This window comes from Pan troglodytes, chromosome 4, assembly GCF_028858775.2.
Source record: "Pan troglodytes isolate AG18354 chromosome 4, NHGRI_mPanTro3-v2.0_pri, whole genome shotgun sequence".
NCBI lineage: Eukaryota > Metazoa > Chordata > Mammalia > Primates > Hominidae > Pan > Pan troglodytes.
In genome coordinates, this window is record NC_072402.2 from 176,257,682 (window position 1) to 176,271,439 (window position 13,758).

General features: G+C 52.3%; 1 pseudogene; it reads right to left on the reverse strand.

Annotated features, from left to right (window-relative positions):
- LOC471812 (acetoacetyl-CoA synthetase-like) overlaps positions 1-13,423 on the reverse strand; it is a 33,779-nt pseudogene extending 20,356 nt beyond the window's left edge.
- Between the last annotated feature and the right edge of the window lie 335 nt (positions 13,424-13,758).

A 13,758-nucleotide genomic window follows, 5' to 3' on the forward strand; every position in this document is an offset into this window, starting at 1 on the left:
CAATACAGAAAAATTAGTTGGGCGTGGTGGCACATGCCTGTAATCCCAGCTACTTGGGAGGCCGAGGCAAGAGACCTGCTTGAACCCAGGAGGCAGAGGTTGCAGTGAGCTGAGATTGCACCCACTGCACTCCAGCCTGGGCTGGAGTGAGACTCCCTCTCAAAAAAACAAACAAACAAAAAAATCAGTTGGAATCCACATATAATACACCCATGTATATACATATATGAGTACGCATGTATACATCCATATATTCCCGTTTTCAACCTACAAAAATGACCGCACCTTATAATGCTGCAATCTGATTATTTCACTCATCATGACCATGTTTCAATGTCCATCAGTATATTCCTATCTAAACAAATACTTTCATCCTTGCACTTCTAATGGCTGCATAAATTAAGAATGTACCCTAAATTATTCAATGAATTTCCTTCTGCTGGGCATACAGGTAGCATCTATTTTTCCTCATATAAACAATGTTGCAATATTTGTCCTTCCATACAGTGGCTTCCATTTGCAGATTTTAGTTTTACGAATTTGCCTACTCACTAAAATGCATGTGTAACCTCCAGAACTATACTCTGGAGCTTTTGCGGTCACTCTCAGACACTGCAGAGCAGTCAAAACCCTGAGTCACCCATGCCGGTTCCCACTGAGGTCACACAAGGAGACGTGGCCTCCCTAGCTCCCTCTCACACACAGGAGACCGGGGCAGGGTGGGGCAGGGTGCCTCGTTCCCAGGCTTTGCATCCCAGCTCTGGCACCTGACAGTGGCCTTGGGCAAGTCACTGAACACCTCTGAGCTGCATTTTCTCTTTCACAAGATAAAAAAATAGAAGCAAGATGTGTTGTTTTGGATTTTAAGACTATAATCGACGTGAGAGGTGTGTGTATACATATATTTCCCCCGGGGCAAGGGTTCCATATGTGCTAACTCGGTGTTCACAGTGACTTTGTGGAGCATCGCTGCCTCAGATAACGAGAAGGGACTGTGCATATTGGCTGCCCAGTAGACCGTGTCCTTGGGATGAAACCAAGCACTGGGCAGAGGGTGTGCATACTTATGGGGCCGGCCTGCCTTCCAGAGGCGGGGATGGCTGGGAGGTCTGTCCCTGCAGAGCCATACGTGAGATGAAGGCCAGGAGGACGCTGCTCTTGACACACCTGTAGACACACTCGTTGCTCTAGGCCTTCAGCAGGGAGGCGGTGGACAGGATCGTGTCTGGAGCACGATCTTCTGCAATTTGATTATTTCACTCATCATCACCACATTTCAATGTCCATCAGTATATTTCCATCTAAACAAATACTTTCATCCTTGCACTTCTAATGGCTGGATGTGTCTGGGGCATCTGGAGATGGTGGGTTTCCACTGGGGTGAAGAATCACCAAAAGATTAAAACTAAACCCAGCTCCTGAAGCCTCACTCACAAGCAGGAAATAGGATGGATTTAACTGCCTTGATTGGCAGTACAGGGAATGAGTATTAAAGAGGCACACTCACCCAGCTTCACGGCCTTCTCTTCCAGCACCGACAGCCACTTCGCCCTGGTTACCAGGATGCTAGGGTGCAGGCAGGAAAGAAAACACCTTGAAGAAAATTCTTCAAGGCTCTTGCACCAAAGCTTCCTAAAGTTCGTGATTTATTTCTGACAAGTCTGCAAAACCTGAGACAGCATTTTTCTGGGTTGAACTCACACTTCGTGTTTACTGGAGTCTGAGTCACGGCACCTGCCTTGTTCACAGGCACGCCTGACTGTTCTTTACGCTGATACCAGTATGCAGGGCCAGCTCCCTCTACCATGAGGCTTCACGTAAAACAGTTTTTCACAAGAACCCATCATTTTCGCAGCTGCAGTGTATTTTATCTTGGGGGACCAAAGGAGGCCATAAAATTAAGACCCCTCAAATTCTATCCTCACACATTCATTCACCAATGAAGACAGTGCTACAGAATTATTATTAGCTTGTTTGTTTTGTTTTGTTTTTGAGACAGGGTCTCCCTCTGGTGCCACAGGCTGGAGTGCAGTGGTGCAATCACAGCTCACTGCAGCCTCCAACTCCTGGGCGCAAGTGAGCCTCCTGCTTTGGTTCCCAAAGTGCTGGGAGAATTCTTTGTTAAAACATGTGCCATACGTGAAACCCTCTACCCATCCCTTTTTCTTAAACAAGTTCACATTTCTATGAAATTTAGAAAAGTGCAGCTCTTCTTGAACGTTTAGAATCCACAGTTCCATGAACATTTGTGCTCAGCGAACGACACACGCTGCTGAATATACATCACTGCGTTTTCAAGGGCAGCACCGTCTAATACGCTATTTCCTTCCTCAGCTTCTCTTCCAACCAGGCAGCCCTTCACATGTAAACCTGATCTTCCCAACTAAAGAACATTTTTCTCTTTGGGGCCCAGAGGAGGCTGTGAGATTAAGACCGTTCCGTGTCACTATGGGCAGTAGAACCTCAGTCCCCGCACATTCGGTGGAAAGGCTCGTCCCAGGGAGGGAAGACTGCCATGGAACTCGCTGTCTGAAGCTGTGAGGCAGCGTGGCACAGAATGTCCTGGAATTCAAAACTGGCTGGGCGTGGCTAAGGCAATGGCAGGGTGGGTCTCCCTCCATGCAAGGAGGCGGATTACCTTAGTCCTTCCATCTCCCACACCTTTGTTCTTTTACTTCCCCAGACCCACCCTGCCACCGACAAAGCCACCACTGTACCCTAGAGATGGCTAGAGTTTTGGGAGAGGGAGACTAGCTCCTCCCACCATCCCCCACGCTTCTTTCACAAACCCAGAGCTTGATTAACTACTTCAACATCACAGCCAAGGATGAAGGTGTCACTCCCTTTGCAAGTATCAATAACAGAGGATGGAGACCTCATGACTCTGATGGTGATCACCCGGCCCTGGACAACAGTGACCGCCTCCAGCTACGGGTACAAAGCTCTCCAACAGCCCCGCCCAAACACCACCCGGGTTTTATGTAGCTTATCCGCCCATTGCCCACTCCCAGAAAACTCGAAGGCTCTCTGTGGTTCTAAAGCACGTCTAGTGCAGGCAAGACTCTGCACACCCCGATCTGGGTGAGGCTCCACCAGCACTCGGAGGTGGTGCTCTCCGGCCTGGGAGTCACAGCCCTGCTTGTCTGAAGAAACGGCAAAGTCCCCCATCTACCTCCAGGGTGCACCTAAGACAGTCAGGAAATGCAACACCATTCAGCTCATGGAAGCATGGGAGCTCACCTGCGGGCACTCATGCCACGTCTTATTTCTAGCGAGTACTGTAGGGGTCACTGCACCGAAGCATGAGACAGCGTCAGGGCCCTAAACCATTGGGACCCAGTGCCTGCAACTGCCTGGAGCCCTGGGCAGAGCCAGGTGTGGATCAGCCTAGAGGCAGCCCCTCCAGGGTCACCAGCGCACCTGTGGGCTCCACCAACCTGAGTCTCCCAGCTTCTGCCCCTGCCCCTGCAACACTCGCTTCTCCACTCAGGTGCTACACCACCCTGTTTTTTTTTTTTTTTTTTTTTTTTTTTGAGACAGAGTCTCTGTGTCACTCAGGCTGGAGTGCAGTGGCGTGATCTTGGCTCACAGCAACCTCCGCCTCCACGGTTTAAGTGATCCTCCTGCCTCAGCCTCTCAAGTAACTGGGATTACAGGCGTGCGCCACCACACCCAGCTAACTTTTGTATTTTTAGTCGAGACGGGGTTTCACCATGTTGGCTGGGCTGGCCTTGAACTCCTGACCTCAGGTGATCCGCCCACCTCGGCTTCCCAAAGTGCTGGGATTACAGGCATGAGTCACCACACCCAGTCTACACTGCCCTTTTAATAACATGAACCAGATCACAGTGCTCTCCTGATTCAAAGCGTCCACTGCTGTTCCATTCCACTCGGGGAAAAACTCACCCTCCAAGCAGCCCCAAAAGTCCCTCCCTCTCTGACCCCTCTTTCCTGTCCCCAATCTCACATCAGCCCTTTGCACTCAGGCCCCAGGAGGCCCCTTCCAGCTTCCACAACACATGCATCTCAGGCCCAGCTCCGGTACTTGGTCCTGGTGGTTCCCTCTGCCTGAAGCACATGTCCCCAGTCCTGCAAAACTAGTTTCTGACAGCACTCCTCAGAGCCCAAGATCGGCCTCTCTCATTTCCTTACCTTCCCCCTCCCACTACCAGCCCATGAGGACAGAGTGCTGGCCCCAGGTCGCTGCTGTGTGGCCCCCAGGGCCCAGTAGGGAGCTTGGCACAGAGCACGTAGCCCAGCATACACGGGGTGTAGATCCCAGCAGAGCACTGCCCAACCCATGCACTTCCTTAGAAGGACAAGCCTGCTCGCCCGCAAGGCCCCTGACCTCTAGAACCATCTTAGACGACGGCCCCATTCAGAGACGGACAACACCGGGCATTCCAGACAACATCCACACCTGCTCCACTACCAGCAAACCTGGGCAAAGTCCCCGGGGTCCTGGCCCTAATTCTATCCAGAATATTCCCCGCACTGGAGCCTAGCAACACACCCCCATGAAGAATAAAATTCGTCTTATGTCGTCTGGGCCGGGCGCGGTGGCTCATGCCTGTAATCCCAGCACTTTGGGAGGCTGAGGCGGGCGGCTCACGAGGTCAGCAGATCGTAGCCATCCTGGCTAACACAGTGAAACCACGTCTCTACTAAAAATACAAAAAGAAATTAGCTGGGTGTGGTGGCGGGCGCCTATAGTCCCAGCTACTCGGGAGGCTGAGGCAGGAGAATGGCGTGAACCCGGGAGGCGGAGCTTGCAGTGAGCCGAGATCACACCACTGCACTCCAGCCTGGGCGACAGAGCAAGACTCTGTCTCAAAAAAAAAAAAAAAAAAATTATCTTGTCTGTGCCTACAAAATAAATGCTCTTTTATCAAAAGTGTCAATAAGGCTGGGAGCTGACATGCCAGTAATCAATAGACATCTCACTCCACATTTACTAACAGACATGGGATTTAATCAGAGGCCCTGAGACAGCATCGTGAGGACTGTGCCTGCCCTGTGCTCCTCTTGTCACATAACAGGATTTGCCATGACTGCATTCAACTGTTGCACAACATTCAGTTTCCAGGAGGTGGACAGAGCTGAGCTGAAGCACCCTGCCCCGCCCAGCACCGGCTCCCTCTCACTGCCAGTGGCGACCAGGGCAGTGGCTTGAAGCCTGCATCCTTCTGACAGCCCCTCACCCGCAGCCCCTGCCTGGGTACCGAGTCACACCTGCCTCACCAAACTGCACAAGACGCTCTCCCAGGCAGGGTAAAGGCGACATCCACAGGGAGCCCTGCGACAGCATGACCACACCTCAGCCAGCCTTGGTGCTCTGGCCAACCCAGGGCCCCTGATGACGGCATGGAACCAGCCACCGTGCTGTGAACGCTCGTTCATGTATGTGTGCACACATACACAAGGCACACATATATCCACATGTACAGCATACATTCACAACTGCATGCACACACACACCCGCACCTATACACGCATACACCCATGCACACATTCATGCACTCACTTGCACTCACACATGTGCACATACACACGCACATACACACTCACACCCTCCCTTTCACATTATCACACTCCATGCACACACACGCACTCTCACACGCACTTGCGCACACACGCGGGCTCGCACCCATGCACACACAGCAGGGTCTCCCTGGGACCCTTCATCCTTGGATCTCATTAGCATTAGGCCCCACTGATGTACATTCCCTCTCCATCCCTCTCCAGTAACCCCTGATCCAGTGCATGCCTCCCACACACAACAACAAAAGCTCCGCCACCTGGAGCCTGGCATAAGGGTGAAAAGGTAAAGATTCTAGAGCCATCTCAAGTTCCCGGGGATTTGATTAACCTTCGCTGGAAACAATCTCATTAGGAAATAGCCTTCCTCACTAAGATTGTGAGCCAAATGTCAGGATCTCAATATTACCCAGGCCTGGCCAAGTTATATTTAAAATGTTAAAAGCCAAGGCTTTACAAACATGAGTGGCTCCTATTCCCTCATGAACAGAATCAGATGTAGAGTAATGAGGACATCAGAGCACAGTTGTTTCTGGAGCTCTGGCAACTTCTACATTTTTTTTTTTTTTTTGAGACGGAGTCTTGCTCTGTCGCCCAGGCTGGAGTACAGTGGCATGATCCTGGCTCACTGCAAGCTCCGCCTCCCAGGTTCATGCCATTCTCCTGCCTCAGCCTCCCAAGTAGCTGGGACTACAGGCACCTGCCACCATGCCCGGCTTTTTTTTTTTTTTTTTTTGTATTTTTAGTAGAGATGGGGTTTCACCGTGTTAGCCAGGATGGTCTCAATCTCCTGACCTCGTGATCTGCCCGCCTCGGCCTCCCAAAGTGCTGGGACTACAGGCGTGAGCCACCACACCCGGCCAACTTCTACATTCTTATCTCTGGAAACACTGTCATTAGGCCAAGGGTGATCAAGACCATAGTGGCCAGAACACGCCAGCTGACTGTAATTAATTCATCAGCAAAGTGCTGATGAGACTAGATGTTCTGATGCCTTCTAATGATGATGATGATGATGATAAGGGGTGGGGGCAGGGACCACCGTACCCATCCCCATTTGGATAATTCTCAGGCACTGGGAGGGTACCTGATGTGTCTCTCCTAACTGGCTCCCGCCTCTGCTCATGGGATTCCTGTCTACCATCCAGCCAGGGCTACAGGAAAAAAGTGACCACCTCCAGGGGCCCCAGGAAGCACTCAGTTTATTATGATGAGTTGAGGAGAAACCTGGAAGACAGGTGGCCGCCAGCCCCAAGGGACAGCTAGGGACAAGCAGGGCTCTCCTCCTGCCAATGGGCTCAGGAGAAAGGTGGCAGGAAATCCAAATGCCACGCAGCCCCCAGTCACAGGTTCTGCACCCGCCCGTCATGAACTTATCCACACATCTCCCCTGTGCGTTCAGCCTTCACCTCACTTCATCTCTGATATGGTTTGGTTGTCCCCACCCAAATCTCATCTTGAACTGTAATGTGTCATAGAAGGTCACTGAATCATGGGAGCAGGTTTTTCCCATGCTGTTCTCTCGATAGTGAATAAGTCTCACGAGATCTGATGGTTTTATAAAGGACAGTTCTCCTGCACATGCTCTCTTGCCTCCCGCCATGGAAGACATCCGTTTGCTCCTCCTTCACCTTCTTCCATGATTGTGAGGCCCCCCAGCCATGTGAAACTCTGAGTCCGTTCAACCTCTTTTTCTTTATAAATTACCCAGTGTCACGTATTTCTTCATAGCAGTATGAAAATGGACGAACACAATCTCACTCCTGAGTCTGAAGAACGTGTGTAAAACAGAACTCTAAGTGACCCTCAGTTTTCCTCCTTTTGCTGGGAAATGCCACAACTACAGAGATAAGATCAATGCAGCACGATGGCTGCAATTGACAACGCCGTACTGTGCAAGTGCTGGAACTTTGCTGAGAGTCGATTTCAGGCACTTTCATTGCTAAACACAAAAAGGTAACTGTGTGAGGAGATGCAAATGCGAATTTGCCTGACTGCAGTCCTCATTTCACTATGTGCATACACAGCAAAATACGACGTTGTGCGCCTTACGATATGCGCAATTGTTACTAAAAAATAATCTTAAAAATAGAAATAGATTGTTAAAAGAAATGAGATCACACGCTGTCCATGGGATTTTTCTCAGCCCTCACTCTAGAGAGAAAGGCCCTGGTCCTTGGTGTCCCTCCCTCCTTAACAGCTTCACCTTCCGCTTCTGGCACCTCCCACATCCCTCCTCTTAGAGAGGGGACATCAACAAAAGCAGAGAATTCCGGAGACGCCCCGAGCTCGGTAGAAGGCAGCCACGGCTCTGCATCTGATCCCAAGGAGCCTTCCTGGTGCTGCCTATCCCTTGTTCTGGGCACAGCATCTTGGTACCTACCCTATCCTGTCAACCAGGTCCCAGAGCATGTTGGGCACGGGCACCAGGGGGAGCCATCGTACAAGACCACGGCCACTCCTGTGGCCCGAATGGACACCATCCAGCCGACCAGTTCCACATCATCCAGTTCCACCATCCCGTTCCGCATCATCCAGCCCACCTGCAAAGACAGGAGGGGTGTGGCTTCAGCAGGCACCAGGCAGCTCCCCCCGCAGCTGCCCCTCAGCTTCCTGTGTCCCTGGAAAACCACCTAAGATGGAGCCACAGGTTGGTGCTAACTGCCCATTTCAAACTCATGACACTTTGGCCCAGCAACTCCACATCTAAGAATGGATCGCACAGACATATTCACACATGTGCATGAAGACGTGTCACAGAACGTCTGTTGCTCACTTGCTGGTGACAGAGACAAAGCAATGTAGGTGTTACCGACACAAGAAAGGCCACAGGAGGTGCACACATGCTACTCACACCACTACGCAGTTAATGAACTCACAAGAGACGTTCAGAACAGCGCCTGGCCCCAGCAGGATGAGGGAAGCAATTAAGCAGCCATGAAACAGAATGAGGTCTGGGCTGACGCGGAACCGTCTCCAAAGAAGGAGGTCTGGGCTGACATGGAACCGTCTCCAAGACATTGTTCATACAAAGCAAGCATGCAGCATAACCCTGTCAGTCCAGAGGAAAGGACAGATATGTAAACACACACGCTCACACACACATGCCCATACATATGCACACACACACATACACGCACACATGCACTCACATACACACGTGCGCACACACATGCACGCACACGTGCACACACACACACGCCTACAGAGGCAACGATCCACACTGAGGCAATGAAAATGATTGGCATGGCTGCCTCTGGGCCCTGGGAGACACCCAGCCTTTCCCCACACATCCTACTGGGGCTGCTTGAAATTTTTGCCATATCCAAGAAGATTTAAGTTTTTTTATTTTAATTGAAAACTATTATTAACTTCAAAAACGTTAAGGCAAGAAGGTGCAGATACACTCACAGCACCCTCATCTAGACAGGGAGACTCCATGGGTGGTCCTGGAGCGAAACAAATACCATGACAGAGTAAGGGGGAAGTTCCAGCAGGAATCTTGGCCCTGGAGGGCAACAGGGAGCACCCCAACCCCACCATGGAGGCAAGGAGGTCACGGGGGATGCGCCCAGCCTGGGAGGACTGGAGCGGACGTGGCTGGGTGTCCTGGGCCTCGCCCCACAGCCCCAAGGTCAGAATCTCAGAGGGCGGGGATGCGGTGGCCATGTGACAACCCCAAGTGGTTCTCAGCCCTGGGTCAGAACCCCTGGACAAGAGCTCGCAGGACTCAGGATGAAACAGAGCGCCAGGCCAGCAGGTCACCTACGGCATGAGCGACGTGGTTTAGCCTACGTCAGGAACCTGCCTCCCACCTGCTGCAGCCTAGGGCTGTCCCCAATTCACGTAGGCGACAGTGACCCAAAACCAACATCCCTGGGAAGCCCCACCCACACCTACTTCCCACTCACAGAGGCAGAGGGCACAAGGACACGAGGACACAGGCAAAGGTCTCTAGTCAAACTGCTTTCTTCTTTTTTCCTGAGACAGGGTCTCACTCTGTCACCCAGGCTGGAGTGCAGTGGCACAATCACAGCTCACCGCAGCCTCAACCTCCTAACCTCAAGTGATTCTCCTGCCGCAGACTCCCACATACCTGGGACCACAGGTGTGAGCCACCACGCCCAGCTAATGTTCTTATTTTTTGTAGATGAGGTCACTCTTTGCTGTCCAGGCTAGTCTTGAAGTCCCGGCCTCAAGGGATCCTCCTGCCTCAGCCTCACAAACTGCTGGGATTACAGGCATGAGCCACCACGCCTGGCCATGGAGCTGCTTTCTGAACAGGTCTCAACGTACCCGTTCAGTTTCTTTTATTAAGGAACTATTCACCAAAGGGGAAACCAGTGCCTGGAAGCCCGGAGCAGCACAGCATTCCTGGCCACCTCACTGTCCAACAAAGCTGCTGAAAGCTGAGTCAAGGCATTGTGGCTCACACCCGTAATCCCACCATTTTGGGAAGCCAAGGTGGGAAGATCACTTGAGCTCAGGAGGTTGAGACCAGCCTGGGTAACACAGTGAGACCTTGTGTCTACGGAAAAGCAATTTTATTTCTTTTAGAACGGAGTCTCGCTGTCACCCAGGCTGGCATGCAGTGGCACGATCTCGGCTCACTGCAACCTCTGCCTCTTGGGTTCAAGCGATCCACCCACTCCAGCCTCCCAAGTAGCTGGGATTACAGGCGCCCACCACCATGCCCGGCTTTTTTGTATTTTGAGTAGAGAAAGAGTTTCACCGTGTTGGCCAGGCTGGTCTCAAACTCCCAACCTCAAGTGATCCACCTGCCTCGTCCTCCCAAAGTGTTGGGATTACAGGCGTGAGCCACCATGTCTGGCCTCTAGAAAAAAATTTTTTAAAAATTAGCCAGGCGTGGTGGAGTGCACCTGTGGTTTCAGCTACTCCTAGAGGCTGAGGCGGGAGGATTATTTGAGCCCAGGAGGTCGAGGCTGCAGTGAGCCATGATCACCACTGCACTCCAGCCTGAGCAACAGAGTGAGACTCTATCAAAAGAAAAGATGAAAGGTAAAGGGAAAAAGAGGGGAGAAAGCAAAGGGAAAACAGGAAAGGAAGGGAGAGGAAAGGAGGGAGGGAGGGAGGGAAGGTGGGAGGGAGGACAGGTGGGTCACAGTACAGGCTGGGCCCAGGGCTGCAGGATGTGAAACTGCCAGCGAGGCTGCTGTTAGAATCCAGGTGGGTCAAGCTGCTCCAAGGAAAAATCTAACTGCCTGATTCTTAGTGAGCAGGATCCTTCCAGTAAAAATGAAATGCCTCTGAGAAAACTGCTCCAAATTTTTGAGTTCTTTCCATTGTATCTTTCCTCTCAATACAAGACCCTGACATTTTAAATTGCCGTGTCCCAGGGAGGCAGCCGAATCCTGCGTCCTCGTAGCTGCTGGGAGCTTTCTGCAGCTCCATAAGGACGCTGCACTGATGCTGCTGCCCGGGCTTCCTGCTCTGAAACATCTGAGAAAGGACCCGGCACACGAGGGCTCATGGGTGGGGGTGCGGCTGGCACCGGTATTCTACGTTAGGGATTGGGAATGGGAGGGGTTGTAGAGCAAATCCCTGCAGCTGAAAGAAAACGGAATCATTTGTCCCAAGAACCATGTTAATTCACAGCTGGTCACAGAGAGCCGGGAGTGGCCTCTCCACAGTCACACGTCAAAAACACACCTAAGGTCCCCCCCTCCTGAGTCTGCATGTGATCCCAGCGGTCTGTCCCCTTCATCGGTGTCTGTGGGAGGTCCCAGGGGTCTGTCCCCTTCACCGGTGTCTGAGTGAGGTCCCAGGGGTCTGTCCCCCTCCTGCATCTGTGGGAGGTCCCAGGGGTCTGTCCCCCTCCTGCATCTGTGTGAGGTCCCAGGGGTCTGTCCCCCTCCTGCATCTGTGTGAGGTCCCGGGGAGTCTCTCACAAGGGGCATAGAAGGGCCCTGGGCATTGACCTCACAGGTCAGGCACGTGCCTGTGGCATTCCACTTGGCATAAAAACTCAGCACAGAAGCACCGCCCAGGACCTGCACCTAGATCATTCTGGAAGCTCCTGATGTTTTGAGTTCCCCTCTGGGGTAAAACACACTTCCTTTAACTTGTCCTAACCTTTTGTCTTTCAGGGCTCAACAAGGGCAGGAAGCCCTCTAACACCTGAAGTTGGGGTTGTGGTTTCAAGGTGTGGACTCCATGCTGCTGAGGCAGGGTGGGCGGAGGAGCGGGGCCATCTTGACACTGTGCCCTGGGGAAGCCCTCACTGAGGTGCAGCACAGGAAGCACCCCGGGGAAGCCCTTACCATGGTGTAGCACGGGCCGGCGCCCAGGGGAAGCCCTTACTGTGTGTAGCCTGGGCAAGCACCCTGGGGAAGCTCTTACAGTGTGTAACACGGGTCAGCATCCTGGGGAAGCCCTCACCGTGTGTAGCACAGGCCAGCACCCCAGGAATGTCCTTACCATGTGTAGCCCAGGCAAGTACCCCAGGGAAGCCCTTACCGGGTGTCATGGGCTGGCACCCGGGGAAACCCTCACTGTTTATAGCACAGGGCAGCAACCTGGGGAAGCCTTCACTGGATGTAGCACAGGCTGGTGCCTGGGGAAGCCTTTACCGTGATGTAGCACAGGAGGATGTCACCGCTGGTCATGTTGCTGTGCAGCAGGTGCTCCGTCCGATGCTGGATGAGGGTGCCCTGCGGGGGAGACAGGGACAGCGGGTGCTATTAGGCGTACAGTACCAGGGTACCTGGTCCACATGCCACTCAGACGCTACCAGAAGCAGCCCCAGCAGATCCCCAATTTCTTTCCTGGCAAAAGCAGACTTTGGAGGCTCCCCCTTCTCCCTGGTGATGAGCCATGCCCCCACGTCCCTCTGCCACCCAAAAGCTGAGCGTGGCTTGTAGCCTGGAGAGAAAAACCCTGACACTCCTGCCTGCCTTTGAGTTCTCAGTACCCTGGCCATCAAGGGCACCATGGAGGCCCACCAGCTTCGGGCAGAAGAGAAGTGACCCTTATTGAGAAGAGAGTCAAAGAACAAAAGACCAGGGCCTGACTGTTCCAGGACGGGTGCTAGCCCAGCCTCATAAGGGACAGAGATCAGGGGGTCGAGCCAACTGAGAGAAACGGGGAAATGAGCTATGGGGAGAGCAGAAGTGTAGGGAAAAGAAAGAGAGATCAGACTGTTACTGTGTCTATGTAGAAAGAAGTAGACATAAGAGACTCCATTTTGTTCTGTACTAAGAAAAATTCTTATGCCTTGAGATGCTGTTAATCTGTAACCCTACCCCCAACCCCGTGCTCGCAGAAACATGTGCTGTGTCCACTCAAGGTTTAATGGATTTAGGGCTATGCAGGATGTGCTTTGTTAAACAAACGCTTGAAGGCAGCATGCTTGTTAAAAGCCATCACCACTCCCTAATCTCAAGTACCCAGGGACACAAAACACTGTGGAAGGCCGCAGGGACCTCTGCCTAGGAAAGCCAGGTATTGTCCAAGTTTTCTCCCCATGTGACAGTCTGAAATATGGCCTCGTGGGAAGGGAAAGACCTGATCGTCCCCCAGCCCGACACCCGTAAAGGGTCTGTGCTGAGGAGGATTGGGGAAAGAGGAAGGCCTCTATGCAGTTGAGATAAGAGGAAGGCATCTGTCTCCTGCTCATCCCTGGGTAATGGAATGTCTCCGTGTAAAACCCGATTGTATGTTCCATCTGCTGAGATAGGAGAAAACCGCCTTAAGGCTGGAGGTGAGACATGCTGACGGCAATACTGCTCTTTAATGCACCAGATATTTTTATGTATGTGCACACCAAAGCACAGCACATTTTCTAACCTTGTTTATGACACAGAGACATTTGTTCACGTTTTCCTGCTGACCCTGTCCCCACTATTACCTTATTGTCCTGCCACATCCCCCTCTCCGAGATGGTAGAAATAACGATCAATAAATACTGAGGGAACTCAGAGACTGGTGCTGGCGCAGGTCCTCCGTATGCTGAGCGCCGGTCCCCTGGGCCCACTTTTCTTTCTCTATACTTTGTATCTGTGTCTTTCTTTTCTCAAGTCTCTCCTTCCACCTGACGAGAAACACCCACGGGTGTGGAGGGACAGGCCACCCTTTCACTGAAGAGCTGGCCCAGAGGAGAGCCTGGAGCAGCATGAGGGCAAGATCCACGGCGTGGACCAAGCGTCCTGACTCCCTGAGACCGGCCCAGAAGGAGTCCCAGTGTGAGGTAAGAATTCAACC